Source organism: Myotis nattereri (assembly GCF_964212035.1).
Source record: "Myotis nattereri genome assembly, chromosome: 3".
Classification (NCBI taxonomy): domain Eukaryota; kingdom Metazoa; phylum Chordata; class Mammalia; order Chiroptera; family Vespertilionidae; genus Myotis; species Myotis nattereri.
Genome location: NC_138077.1, coordinates 106,744,618 through 106,758,519, shown reverse-complemented (window position 1 = coordinate 106,758,519; position 13,902 = coordinate 106,744,618).

Genomic DNA, 13,902 nt, shown 5'->3' with positions numbered 1-13,902 from the left:
CAGAAGGGAGTGGCAAGAAATATCCAAAGTAATGAATACCAAGAACCTACAACCTAGATTACTTTACCCAGCAAAGCTATCATTCAGAATTGAAGGTCAGATAAAGAGCTTCACAGATAAGAAAAAGCTAAAGGAGTTCATCACCACCAAACCAGTATTATGAAATGCTGAAAGGTATCCTTTAAGAAGAGGAAGAAGAAGAAAAGGGTAAAGATACAAATTATGAACAACAAATACACATCTATCAACAAGTGAATCTAAAAATCAAGTGAATAAATAATCTGATGAACAGAATAAACTGGTGAATATAATAGATTCAAGTTCATAGAAAGGGAGTGGACTGACTATTCTCGGGAGGGAGGGGAAAGGGGTGTGAGGGTGTGGGAAGAGACTGGACAAAAATCGTACACCTATGGATGAGGACAGTTTTTGTGTGTTGGGGGGTAAGGGCAGAGGGTTGTGTGGGAACCGGGTGGAGGGGAGCTATGGGGGAAAAAAAGAGGAACAACTGTAATAATCTGAACAATAAAGATTTAATTTTTAAAAAAAAGAAAGGGAAGAAGGAACACCAGCATAAAGAATAAAAATGGCTACAAACAAGTACCTATAAATAATAATCTTAAATGTAAATGGACTAAATGCTCCAATCAAAAGACATAGTGTATTTGAATGGATAAGAAAACATGACCCATATATATGCTGTCTACAAGAGACCCACCTCAGGCCAAAGGACTCACAGAGTCTGATAGTGAAGTGACAGAAAAAAAAATTTTAGGCTAATGGAAGTGAAAAAAAAATCTGGGGTAGCAATACTTATATCTGACAAAATAAACCTCAAAGTGAAGTCCATAACAAGAGGTAAGGAGGGCCACTTATAATACAAAAGGAAGCAATTAAACAGGAGGATATAACTCTGATAAACATATATGCACCCACTGCAGGAGCACCCAAATACATAAAAAAAAAATTCTGGAAGATATCAAGGCAGAGATTGACAGCAACACAATCATAGTAGGAGACTTTAATACCTCATAGACAACACTGGATAAATCCTCTAAACAAAAGAAACAGCAATTCTAAACAACACACAAGATCAGATAGATAGACTTAATTGACATCTCCAGAACATTTTATCCCAAAGCACCAGATTACACATTCTTCTAAAGTGCACACTGGACATTTCCAAAGATAGGTCACATATTGGGACACAGGCAAAGTCTCTTCAAATTAAGATAGAAATCATACCAAGCATCTTCTCAGATCACAATGACATAAAATTAGAAATCAACTACAATAAACAATAAAAAAAAATCAAGCATGTGGAGGCTAAATAGCAGCTATTAAACCATGATTGGGTTACCAAAGAGATCAAAGAAGAAATAAAAAGCATCCTAGAAACAAATGAAAAAGAAAACACAACAATCCAAATACTATGGGACACAGTGAAAGTAGTCCTGAGAGGGAAGTTCATAGCCCTGTCGGTCCACCTCAAAAAAACAAGAAAAAATGGTAATAAATTACCTAACTCTACAACTAAAAGAATTAGAAAGAAAGCAACAAGAAAAGCCTAGAAAAGTATAAGGAAGGAAATAATCCAGATTAGAGCAGAAATAAACGGCATAGAGACCAAAAATATAAATAAATAAATAAATAAATAAATAAATAAACAAATAAATAAATAAATAAATATAAAAGGTCAATAAAACCAAGAGCTGTTCTTTGAAAGGATAAACAATACTTATGAAACTCTAGCCAGGCTCACCAAGAAGCAAAGAGAGAGAACCCAAATTAACAAAATCAGAAATGAAAGAGGTGAAGTAACAACTGACCCCACAGACATACAAAGGTTCATAAAAAATACTACAAACAACTCTACTCCAACAAAATGGACAACCTAGACCAGGGGTGGGCAACCCCTGGCACACATGCCAAACATGGCACGCCAGTAACTTTTGCTGGCACGCGAAACCATCTCTTATAATCTTCCATTTACAATTTTTTTCTTAATATCGACTTTTTTTAATTTTCAGATAAATTCAGTGTAGGTGCACCTTAGATAAATAAATAATTTTATTTAACAAGTTATCTTAAAGACCATAGACATGGACTGATGAGAGAGGGGAAGAGCAATTTCTATGCCTCTGCCTTAACTCTCCCTGCCTTCCTAGATCTGACCAGTGTTTTGGTTTCATCCACATACGCTTGTGAATCTTTGTTCTCAGTGATGAATTTTGTTAAGTCTGGTAATAGGAGTAGCCTGATGGATGAAAGTAGTAGCTCGTGCATATCGCTGAAGGTCACAAAATATAAACTTGATGTAAAATCTCTGTCATCAGTGATGCAGCAGCAAAAGTTCCACTGATAATATCAAACGGAGTCATAAAGTTTTCTGTCAGACTATCAGTGTACATGTATACATTAAAAAATAAATGTATTTTTCATCATCATATACTGTGTTTTTGTCGCCCAAATGAATTTTATTATTTCTTCAAGGTTCTTCACATATGTACACCTTAAGAGATATCAAGTAAGGTAACATGTTATCAAAAAATTAGGGTTGGCACACAGAAGACTTTTGAGTCAGAGATTTTGCTGGTTTTGGCATGCACTCACAAAAAGTTTGCCCACCCCTGACCTATACGAAATGGACATATTCTTAGAAAAATGCAATCTTCCAAAAATCAAGCATGAAGAATAGAAAAGCCTGAAATTAAACAGAACTACCAATGAAATTAAAGCAGTAATCAAAAAACTTCCAGCAAACAAAAGCCCTGGTCTGGACAGCTTCAGAGGGTAGTTTTACCAAACTTTCAAAGATGAACTAAAACCTATCCTCATCAGACTATTCAAAAAGTTTCAAGAGAAATGCACACTTGCAAGCTCTTTCTATGAAACCAGCATTACCCTAATCCCAAAACCAGATAAAGACACTACTAAGAAAGAGAATTACAGGCCAATATCCCTGATGAATATAGATGCTAAAATCCTCAACAAAATTCTAGAAAATAAGATTCAGAATTATAGTAGAAAGATCATACACCATGACCAAGGGGGATTTATTCCAGGGATGCAAGGCTGGTACAATACCCATAAATCAATAAATGTGATACATCACGTAAACAAAATGAGAGACAAAAATCACATAATCATATCATTTGGTGCAGAAAAAGCACTTGAAAATATCCAACAACCATTCTTGGTAAAAACTCTCAGCAAAGTGTGAATAGAGGGATCATATCTCAACATAATAAAAGACTTATATGACAAACCTACAGCCAACATCATACTCAATGGGCAAAAATAAAATCATTTTCCCTAAGGACAGGAACAAGGGATGTCCCCCTTTCACCACTCCTGTTCAACATAGAACTGGAAGTGTTAGGCTTAGCAATCAGACAAGAAGAAATAAAAGGCATCTAAATTAGAAACGAAGATGTAAAATTGTCATTATTCACAGATGAGATGGTATTGTACATAGAAAACCCCAAAGACTCCATCAAATAAATAAATTATAAATGAGTTTGGCAATGTAGCAGGATATAAAATCAACACCCAGAAATCTACAGTTTTTTTATACACCAACAGGGAACTCACAGAAACAGAAACTAAAAACACAATCCCATTTACTATTGTAACAAAAAAATTATGATACCTAGGAATAAACTTAACTGAGGAAGTAAAAAAAAAAACCTGTACTTGGAAAATTACAGGACATAGCAAAAAAAGATAGAGGAAGACATAAACAAATGGAAGAATATACCATGCTCTTGGATTGGTACAATCAACAACATTAAAATGTTCATAATACCCAGAGCAATATATAGATTCAATGCAATTCCACTAAAATACCAATGGCATACTTCACAGATCTAGAACAAACACTCCAAAGTTTCATATGAAATAAAAAAAGACCCTGAATAGCTGCAGCAATCCTGAGAAAAAAAAGCAAAGCTGGAGGGATCACAATACCAGATATAAAGCTATATTACAAAGCCACTGTTCTCAAAACTATCTGGTACTGGCACAAGAACAGACATATAGACCAATGGAACAGAACAGAGAACCCAGAGTTCAACTCAAGCCATTATGCTCAATTAATATTTGACAAAGGAGGCATGAACATACAATAGAGTCAAGACAGTCTATTCAATAAATAGTGTTGGGAAAATTGGACAGATACATGCAAAAAAAATGAAACTAGACCACCAACTTACACCATACACAAAAATAAACTCAAAATGGATAAAGGACTTAAATGTAAGATGCAAAATCATAAAAATCTTAGAAGAAGTCATAGGCAGCAAAATATCAGACATATGTTGTAGCAATATCTTTACTGATGCAGCTCCTAGGACAATGGAAACTACAGAGATAATAAACAAATGGGACTACAGTGGGGCCTTGACTTACGAGTGTCCCGACTAATGAGTTTTTTGAGATACCAGCTGTCTCTCGGCCGATTGTTTGCATTGAGTTGATAAAGTAATTTGAGTTAACGAGCTCCTTAACGAGCTCGGTCTCGGAACGAATTAAACTCGTAAGTCAAGGCCCCACTGTACATCAAAATAAAAAGCTTCTGCACAACAAAAGAAACCATCAACAAAACAACAAGAAAGCCCACTGCATGGGAGAACATATTCGCCAATGTTAACACCGATAAGGGTTTAATCTACAACATTTATAGGGAACTCATACAACTTAACAAAAGGAAGATAAACAATCCAATTTAAAAAATGGGCAAATGATCTAAATAAACTCCTTATGAAAGAGGACATACACAAGGCCAAGAGATATATGAAAACATGCTCAAAGTTACTAATCATCTGAGAGATGCAAATCAAAATGGCAATGAGGTACCATCTCACACCTGTCAGAATGGCTATCATCAACAAACAAGTGCTGGTGAGGATGGGGAGAAAAAGGAACCCTCTTGCACTGCTGGTGGGAATGCAAACTGGTGCAGCCACTGTGAAAAACAATACGGAGTTTCCTTAAAATATTAAAAATGGATCTCCCATTCAACTCAGTAATCCCACTTCTAGGAATATATCCCAAGAAAACAGAAACACCAATCAGAAAGGATATATGTACCCCTATGTTTATAACAGCACAACTTATAATAGCTAAGATTTGGAAACAGCCTAAGTGCCCACCAGCAGATGAGTGGTTTAAAAACTGGTGGTACATCTAAACAATGGAATATTAGCCTGCTATAAAAAAGAAGGAACTCTTACCATTTGCAACAGCATGGATGGAATTGGAGAGCATTATGCTAAGCGAAATAAGTCAGTCAGAGAAAGATAAATATCACATGTTCTCACTCCTATGTGGAATATAATGAACAACATAAACTGATGAACAAAAATAGATCCAGAGACATAGAAGCATTGAACAGATCTTATAACCTCGGGGGGAAATGGTGATGCAGGGAGTGGGGCTGGGGGAAGAGAGTGAGAGATCAACCAAAGGGTTCATATGCATGCATATAAGCATAACCCATGAACACAGTCAGTAGCGGGGAGTGAGGGCTTATGCCGGGGGCAGGGGGGGAGGAGAAGTGGTTGGTGAGTGGGGAAAGGTCAATGGGAGGAAAAGGATTCATATGTAATACTTTAAACAATAAAGAACTTTTAAAATTAAAATAAAAAACAAAAAAGAAAATAATAAGAAACATGACAATTTGGAGGATTTAATTCATGAGCCTCATGCATTCACTAAACTTTCAAGTTGCCCTACATCTTTAGTCTTCTTTTGTTAAAAATGGAAAATTTTGACTTCATATTCAAATCATAATTTTGCTTTTCACAATTCTTTGAACTGGATCTATGAAAATCTCTTATGGATCTAGTGAGTCATTAAGTGGTAAAATAATCATTTAATGTATTTGTTTCTGAACCACTGTGAGACTGAGACACAGTGTGACAGTGATGCATGTTTTTCCAGAGGCTTCCATTCCATAACCTCTCTGAGCATTATTTGCCCAGTATTGATGTAAATATATGTGCATTTTATTAAAGGTACAAAAATGTCCTGAACAAAATGTCCTAAGTAAAATGTTGTGCTTGTTTGTTTGCTGTGTCTTGTTTTGTTTTGCTTCGGTGACTTTGTTCTTTAATTCAGGGAAAGAATATCAGCCCTAGCTGTTTTGCTCAGTGGCTAGAGTGTTGACTTTGGACTGGAGGGTTGCGGGTTTGATTCTGGTCAAGGGCATGTACCTTGGTGGCAGGCTCAATCCCTGGACCCAGTTTCAGGTCGGGGTGCATGTAGGAGGCATCCAATTGATGTGTCTCTCTCACATCCATGTTTCTCTCTATCTCTAACCCTCCCTTCCACTCTCTTTAAAAGTCAATGAAAAAAATGTCCTCAAGAGAGGATTAACAAAAGAAGAAGAAGAAGAAGAAGAAGAAGAAGAAGAAGAAGAAGAAGAAGAAGAAGAGGAGGAGGAGGAGGAGGAGGAGGAGGAGGAGGAGGAGGAGGAGGAGGAGGAGGAGGAGGAGGAGGAGGAGAAGAAGGAGAAGAAGAAGAAGAAGAAGAAGAAGAAGAAGAAGAAGAAGAAGAAGAAGAAGAAGAGGAGGAGGAGGAGGAGGAGGAGGAGGAGGAGGAGGAGGAGGAGGAGGAGGAGGAGGAGGAGGAGGAAGAGGAGGAAGGAAGAAGGAAGAAAGAAGAAGGAAGAAAAAGGGAAAAACATCTACTGGAAAACTGAATCCACAATTAGTTATGTAGCTCTTTTCCTTGAGGAATTTTTACACAATTATTTTGGCCAGTTTCTGTTGTTGTTTTGTTTGTTTGTTTTTGTTGTTGGGGTTTTTTGTTTGTATTTTGTTTGTTTGTTTTTTATGAATCATACGGCCTCTGCAGAAAAAAAAAACTAAACAAAACAAAATGCCTGGGTATTTTGAGCCAAGATGATTACAGCTGAAAAAGAATGCATTCGTTTCTTGAAGATGGTGAAGTTACAACACAGTCATGGTAGCTTGACTAGATAGGGATTAGCTGCCTAAGAGACGTGACATGTTTTCTTTCTGCAGTGTAATTGTGGATGCAAATAATCCATTTGCAACAATGATTCTCAATTTGTTCTTTAGAAACCAGCCTTAATTAAAATCAACAGAATAAATTCCAACAGCACATTTGTTACTCAGTTATTGGGAGCTCAAAATCTATTTTACTATGGATGAAATGTTATGAACATTTTTTAGGCAGGTAGGCAATGCCACACAAGTTATTTTATACTTTCCATCATTTTGACATGTGTTTTAAGTACCAATCTGGCACAATTTAAGAAACTGGGAAACTAATATAATAGATAAAACCTGTCTCCCCCAGGCACCCCAGGAATTACACAAGAGATATACACCCAGGCTTTTCAACAGTGATCTATTTGAACAACAACAGAAAAAAATCTAGGCTAATAATTCAACCTAAAAAAAGGTCTTTAAAAGTACATAATCAAGTATATTGCTTTACCTTCTATTACTACATAAATTAAAATTTCTGTGTGACACCAGGCAGCAGTGAAACAAGCAGAGCTGCAGGCAGATTTTCAGGTGCTACTGGTGCTGCAGAGTTTGTGTAGTCTAGGTTACTGGAGTTCAGAAATCTCAAGAGGCTGAGATCCCAGGCTTCCAGGCTGCCCCAGACCTGCGGAGTAGTCAGGGCACAAAGGGAGAGAAAGGGCAAGAATTAGAGTTACCTCTCCTGGCAATCTCAGAATTACAGAGTGGTGGAGTTTTATGCAATGGAGGCATGTACTCCTGCAAGTCCCCCCGTAACTCAAAACTGGCATTAAGATTCAGTTCCAATGGGATAAATGGAAAGAAAGTATGGGGGATCTAGCCTGGCCTGCATAAATATACAGTCTCTAGAAGGTACTTTTACTTAATGTTGTCTTTGCATTTTTTCAATATTATTGCTGATATTTGGCAGAGTGCTCTCTCCTGAATCAGAGTCATAGTAGTTTTCTGACATCTAACTTTGGTTCCAAAGTTACTGACTTTCAGGTAAGTTGTTCAACACTAGCTCTATGGCCACCACTTGGTGAATGCTCCAAGAAGTGCCAGACTTGGTAAGTCTTAGTAAGCTATCATTTCTGTTTACCAGCTATAGAAATAGCCTCGTTTGCAATGTACTCAGCCCATCAGCATTGAAATTACACAAGTCTTAATTTTTTCAGATTCTTTTTTTTTTTCTTTTAATTTGAACATAGGGAGAAACCTCTTGATCTTGATTTTCAGTGTAATTACAGGATATGCAACAGGACCTCAGGTTCTCCTGAACTTTTGGGTGTGAGAAAAGTTACCACAGGGATGTCACCTGAATTCTAATTTGATTTTACAGTAAGATTTCATTAAAATTTTAAGGCATTTTAAATTATCTTAATTCAAATTTGTATAAAATGTGATCAATTCCAGGAGTCTTCACAGATTAAATATCTTGTTCTAACTCCCCATGATATGGTCTGTAAAATGGGTTTACACTGAAGCAGAGGCACTCCATTTTGTCCCCATAAATCTCTATTTTTGTAAAAACTGCTGTTTGAAATTTCCCACTAAACATAGATAGTCCTTTGTTCTGCTATTCTTGGCTTCTGTAAACCTGCTTGCTTAAATAATAGAAAAATAAGCTCAAATTATCTGGCCTTGCAAGCAGCTCTGCTGCTGTCCCTGGCAACTCCCATACTAGGTGTCATTATATCTGAATAGTACTGTACTCAAGGCAACTAAGTTATGCTGTGCTCAAGGTTACAAGCTGCCTGCAGAAATGTATACATTGGGCTCTTTGTAAAGCCTGCAAAGGGTCCAGAAAACCCATATTTAGGAGACAAAAGAGCTGGGGAGGGGGGGAATATAATGAAAAAGTTTCCTCCACATTGCTTTGCTCAGACTTGGGAGGTTACTCCTCTGAGACTGCTAGTGTAATAAAGAGACTCCATATTAATTTGGCTTACTAGCATCTTCTGTTAAGCTCGCTGATTTACAATATTATAACACATTGGATAGAATTCCCATTGGGAAAGGAGTTGGGTTTCTTTTTATCTTGTGGCTGTTTTGGTTTTTTTTCCCAATTATAGTTGGCATTCAATATTATTTTATATTAGATTTCAGGTGTGTAGCATATTGGTTAGACCAGTGGTTCTCAACCTTGGCCGCACATTAGAATCACCTGGGAATCTCTTTAAAATCCTGATTTCTGGGCCTCATCCTCCGGAAATTCTGTTTCTTTGTTACTAATGTTGTGGCCACAGCCCATAACAAAGAAACAGAATTTCCGGAGGATGAGGCCTAGAAATCAGGATTTTAAAAAGATTCCCAGGTGATTCTAATGTGCAGCCAAGGTTGAGAACCACTGGGTTAGACAATTATATACTAGTAATTTACAAAATGATACCCCAATAAGTCTATTACCCACCTGGCATTATACAATTATTGCAATATTATTTACTGTATTCCCTATGCTGTACTTTACACCCCTATGACTATTTTGAAACTACCAATTTGCACTTCTTAATCCCTTCATCTTTTTTATCTAGCCCCCACCCTTCTTCTCCTCTAGCAACCATCAGTTTCTGTTTTGTTTATTGGGTTATTTTGTTCTTTAGATTCTACATATAAGAGGAATCATGTTATTTGTCTTTCTCTGAAATATATTATTTCACTTAGCATAATACCATCTAGGTTCATTAATGTTGTCATAAATGATAAGATTTCATTCTTTTTATGAACAAATAATATTCGATTATATATAGGTATAACTACCTTTTTATTCACTCATCTCTTGATGGGCACTTGGGTTGCTTTCATATTATAACTATTGTAAATAACACTGTAATGAACATAGGGGTGCATATAACTTTTCAAATTAGTGTTTGGGTTTCTTCACAGAAGTGGAGTTCCTGGGTCATAAGATAGCTCTATTTTTCATTTCTGAGGGGCCTCAATATTGTTTTCCATAGTGGTTGCACCAATTTGCAATCCGATCAATACATTCTGACAACATTTTCTCTTCTCCACATTCTTACCAACATTGTTGTTTGTTGATTTATTCATAATAGCCATTCTGACAGGGTGAGGTTGTTTTATTTGCATTTATCTGATAATAGTGACGTTGAGTATCCTTTTGTATGTCTATTGGCTATCTGTATGTCCTCTTCAGAGAAGTGTCTATAAAGGTTCTTTGCCCATTTTTTAATTAGATTGTTTGAAGGCTTTTTGGTTTTGGGTTGTATGAATTCCATATAAATTTTGGATATTATCCCCTTTTTGGATGTATCATTGGCGAATATCTTCTCCCAGTCAGTAAGTTGTGTTTTGGTTTTGTTGATGGATTCATTTCCTGCACAAATACTTTTTAGTTTGATATAGTCCCATTTGTCTAATTTTCCTTTTGTTTCTCTTGCCCAGGAAGATATGTCTGAAAAAATATTACTAAGAGCAATGTCAGAAAGTTAACTGCCTATGCTTTCTTCTAGGATTTTATGGTTTCTAGTCTTATATTTAAGACTTTAGTCCATTTTGAATTTATTCTTGTATATGGTGCATGAAGGCGGTCTAAGCTTCATTTTTTGCATGTATCTGTCCAATTTTCCTAACACCATTTATTGAATAAACTGTCTTTACTCCATTGTATGTTCTTGCCTCCTTCATCATATATTATTTGACCATATAGACTTGGGTTTATTTCTGAGCTCTCTGTTCTGTTCCATTGATCTATACGTCTGTTTTTCTACAAGTGTCAGCTTTGATTACCCTAGACTTGTAATATAGTTTGATATCAGGTAGCATGATTCCTCCAACTTTGTTCTTCTTTCTCAAGATTGCTATGGCTGTTCAGGATCTTCTTTTGGGGTTCTATATAAATTCTAGGATTATTAGCTCTAGTTTTGTAAAAAATATACCATTGGCATTTTGATAAGGATTGCATTGAATCTATAGATTGCTTTGAGTAGTATGAACAGTTTAATGATATTAATTTTTCCTATCCATGAGCACAGGATATGCTTCTTTTTATTTGTTTCTTCGATGTCTTATAATTTTCTGAGTACAGGTATTTTGCATCCTTGGTTAAATTTATTTCTAGGCATTTTTTATTCAATTATAAATGGGAATGTTTTTCAATTTCTCTTTCGGATAACTCATTATTGGTGTATAAAAATGCAACCAATTTCTAAATATTAACTTTGTGTGCTGCTACTTTACTGAATTCATTTATTAGTTATTGTAGTTTTTGGTGGAATCTATAGGATATAGATAGATAGATGATAGATAGATAGATAGATAGATAGATAGATAGATAGATAGATAGATAGATAGTATTACTAGAGGCCCTATGCATGAAATTCGTGCATGGGTAGGGTCCCTAGGCCTGGCCAGTGATCAGGGCCAATCTGTGGGGCCACTGGCGGGGCATTCAGGAGCCCCCGCTGGCCCCCGCCTTGGCCAACCTGGCACCGCCCACTCACCAGTCTCACCCCCGCCATTGCTGCTGGTTGCCTCCCTCTGCAGGAGGCAACCAATAGGACAATTGGGGGCAGCACCAGCCTGCTCGCTGGCCAGCCCTGCCCCCAATCACCCTGCCACTGCAGAGGCCAGCCCCGCAGCTGCCAGTCACCTCCCGACAGGGCAATCGGGGGACCCTCACTGGCACCCACCTTGGCTGGCCTGGGGACTGCGGGCTGGGGGCAGCTCCTGAATTGAGAGCCTGCCCCCTGGTGGTCAATGTACATCATATTGACTGGTCATTCCACTGGTTGTTCCACCGGTTGTTCTGCCGTTTGGTCAATTTGCATATTAGGCTTTTATTATATAGGATGTCATCTGCAAATAATGACAGTTTTACTTCTTTTCCAATTTTCTTTTTATTGTCTGCTATTGCTGGGGCTAGGGCTTTGAATGCTATGCTGAGAAAGAGAGTGAAATTGAGCAACTTGTCATGTTCCTGAAATTAAGGAAAATGCTTTTACTGGCTTTTTGCCATTGAATATGATGCTTGCTGTGGGTTTGTCATATATGGTCTTTATTATGTTGACATATACTCCATATATTCCCACTTTACTGAGAGTTTTTTTCATAAGTGGATGCTGGATTTTCTCAAATGCTTTTTTGTATCTATTAATATTATCATGTGATTTTTATCCTTCATTTTGTTTATGTGGCATAGCACATTAATTTATTTTATTAATTCTAATATTGAACCAAACTTGCATCCAGAAATAAATCTCATTTGATCATAGTGTATGATCTTTTTAATGTATTTGCTGAATTTCATTTGCTAATACTTTGGTTGAGAATTTCTACATCTACTAGAGGCCCGGTGCATGCTGCTTCAAAGTGAAATGCTCTCAAATTATCAATTAAATCTATCTAGTCAAATATGTCATTTAGGGCCACTGTTTCCTTCTTGATTTTCTATCCATTGATGTCAATGGGGTGTTAAAGTGCCCTACTATACCTCTATTATTGTCAATCTCTCCCTTTATGTTCATTAAGATTTGCTTTATAAATTTAGGTGCTTTTATGCTGGGACATAAATGTTTACAAGGGTTATATTCTCTTGTTCAATTGACCCCTTTATCATTATGTATTGTCCTTCTTTGTTTTTTATTATAGCCTTTGTTTTAAAGTTCATTTTGTTTAATATAAGCATTGCTACCCCAGCTTTTTTTGTTTGTTTCCATTTGCATGAAATATCTTTTTCTATTCCCTTACTTTCAGTATGTGTGTGTCTTTGAATCTGAAGTGGGTCTCTTGCAGGCATCATATAATATGGATGGGAAAGAGTTGGATTTGAAGAAGGTGGAGGAGAAAGTGATAGTAAGGGTCAGAGGAAAGAAAAAAGGTTTGGGCCCTGCAGCCTGATGTGATTTGGCGAATGTTCTCACCCAGGCCTCTGCTCAGTGAGCTGGAACTAAGTCCAGGATCTTATTCCTACAAATCCAGCATGTCCAGAAACCTGGGCCTGATGAAGTTAATGGGAAAATCATATACCAGGATGATAAACATGTAAGTTCAATCCCACCAGGAAAAGTCTTTAAGGATCCAGGTTTAAGAGGCTCTTTATTCAGGACCAATTTAGTTTTGTTTGTTGAGAGAACAATGTTCAAATTCTATATAATAAAAGGGTAATATGCAAATTGACCCTAATGGCAGAACAACCAGGAATGACCAGTCATTATGACATGCACTGACCACAGGAGCTGTCCCCTGGTGGTCAGTGTGCTCCCACAGGGGGAGCACTGCTCAGCCATAAGCTGGGATGATGGCTGTAAATGCAGTGGTGGTGGTGGGAACATCTCCTGCCTCCTTGGCAGTGTTAAGGATGTCCAACTGCACCGGGCTCCCAGAGGGATGTCTGATTGTCAGCTTAGGCCTGATCACCTGGGGAATGGGCCTAAGCTGGCAGGTAGACATCCCCAAGGGCTCCCAGGCTGCCAGAGGGATGTCTGACTGCCAGCTAAGGCCCAATCCCCGCGGAGACATCCCCTGAGGTGGACATCCCGCAAGGCAGTGGTTCTCAACCTGTGGGTCACGACCCTTTTGGGGGTCAAACGACCCTTTCACAGGGGTCGCCTAAGACCATCGGAAAACACATATATAACTACATATTGTTTTCATGATTAATCACTATGCTTTAATTATGTTCAATTTGTAACAATGAAATTGGGGTCACCACAACATGAGGAACTGTATTAAATATATTTTAAATATATTTTGATTGATTTCAGAAAGGAAGGGAGAGGGAGAGAGAGTTAGAAACATCAATGATGAGAGAGAATCATTGATTGGCTGCCTCCTGCACGTCCCCTACTGGGAATCAAGCCAGAAACCCAGGCATGTGCCCTGACCAGGAATCAAACCATGACCTCCCGCTTCATAGGTCGATGCTCACCCAATGAGCCATGCCAAC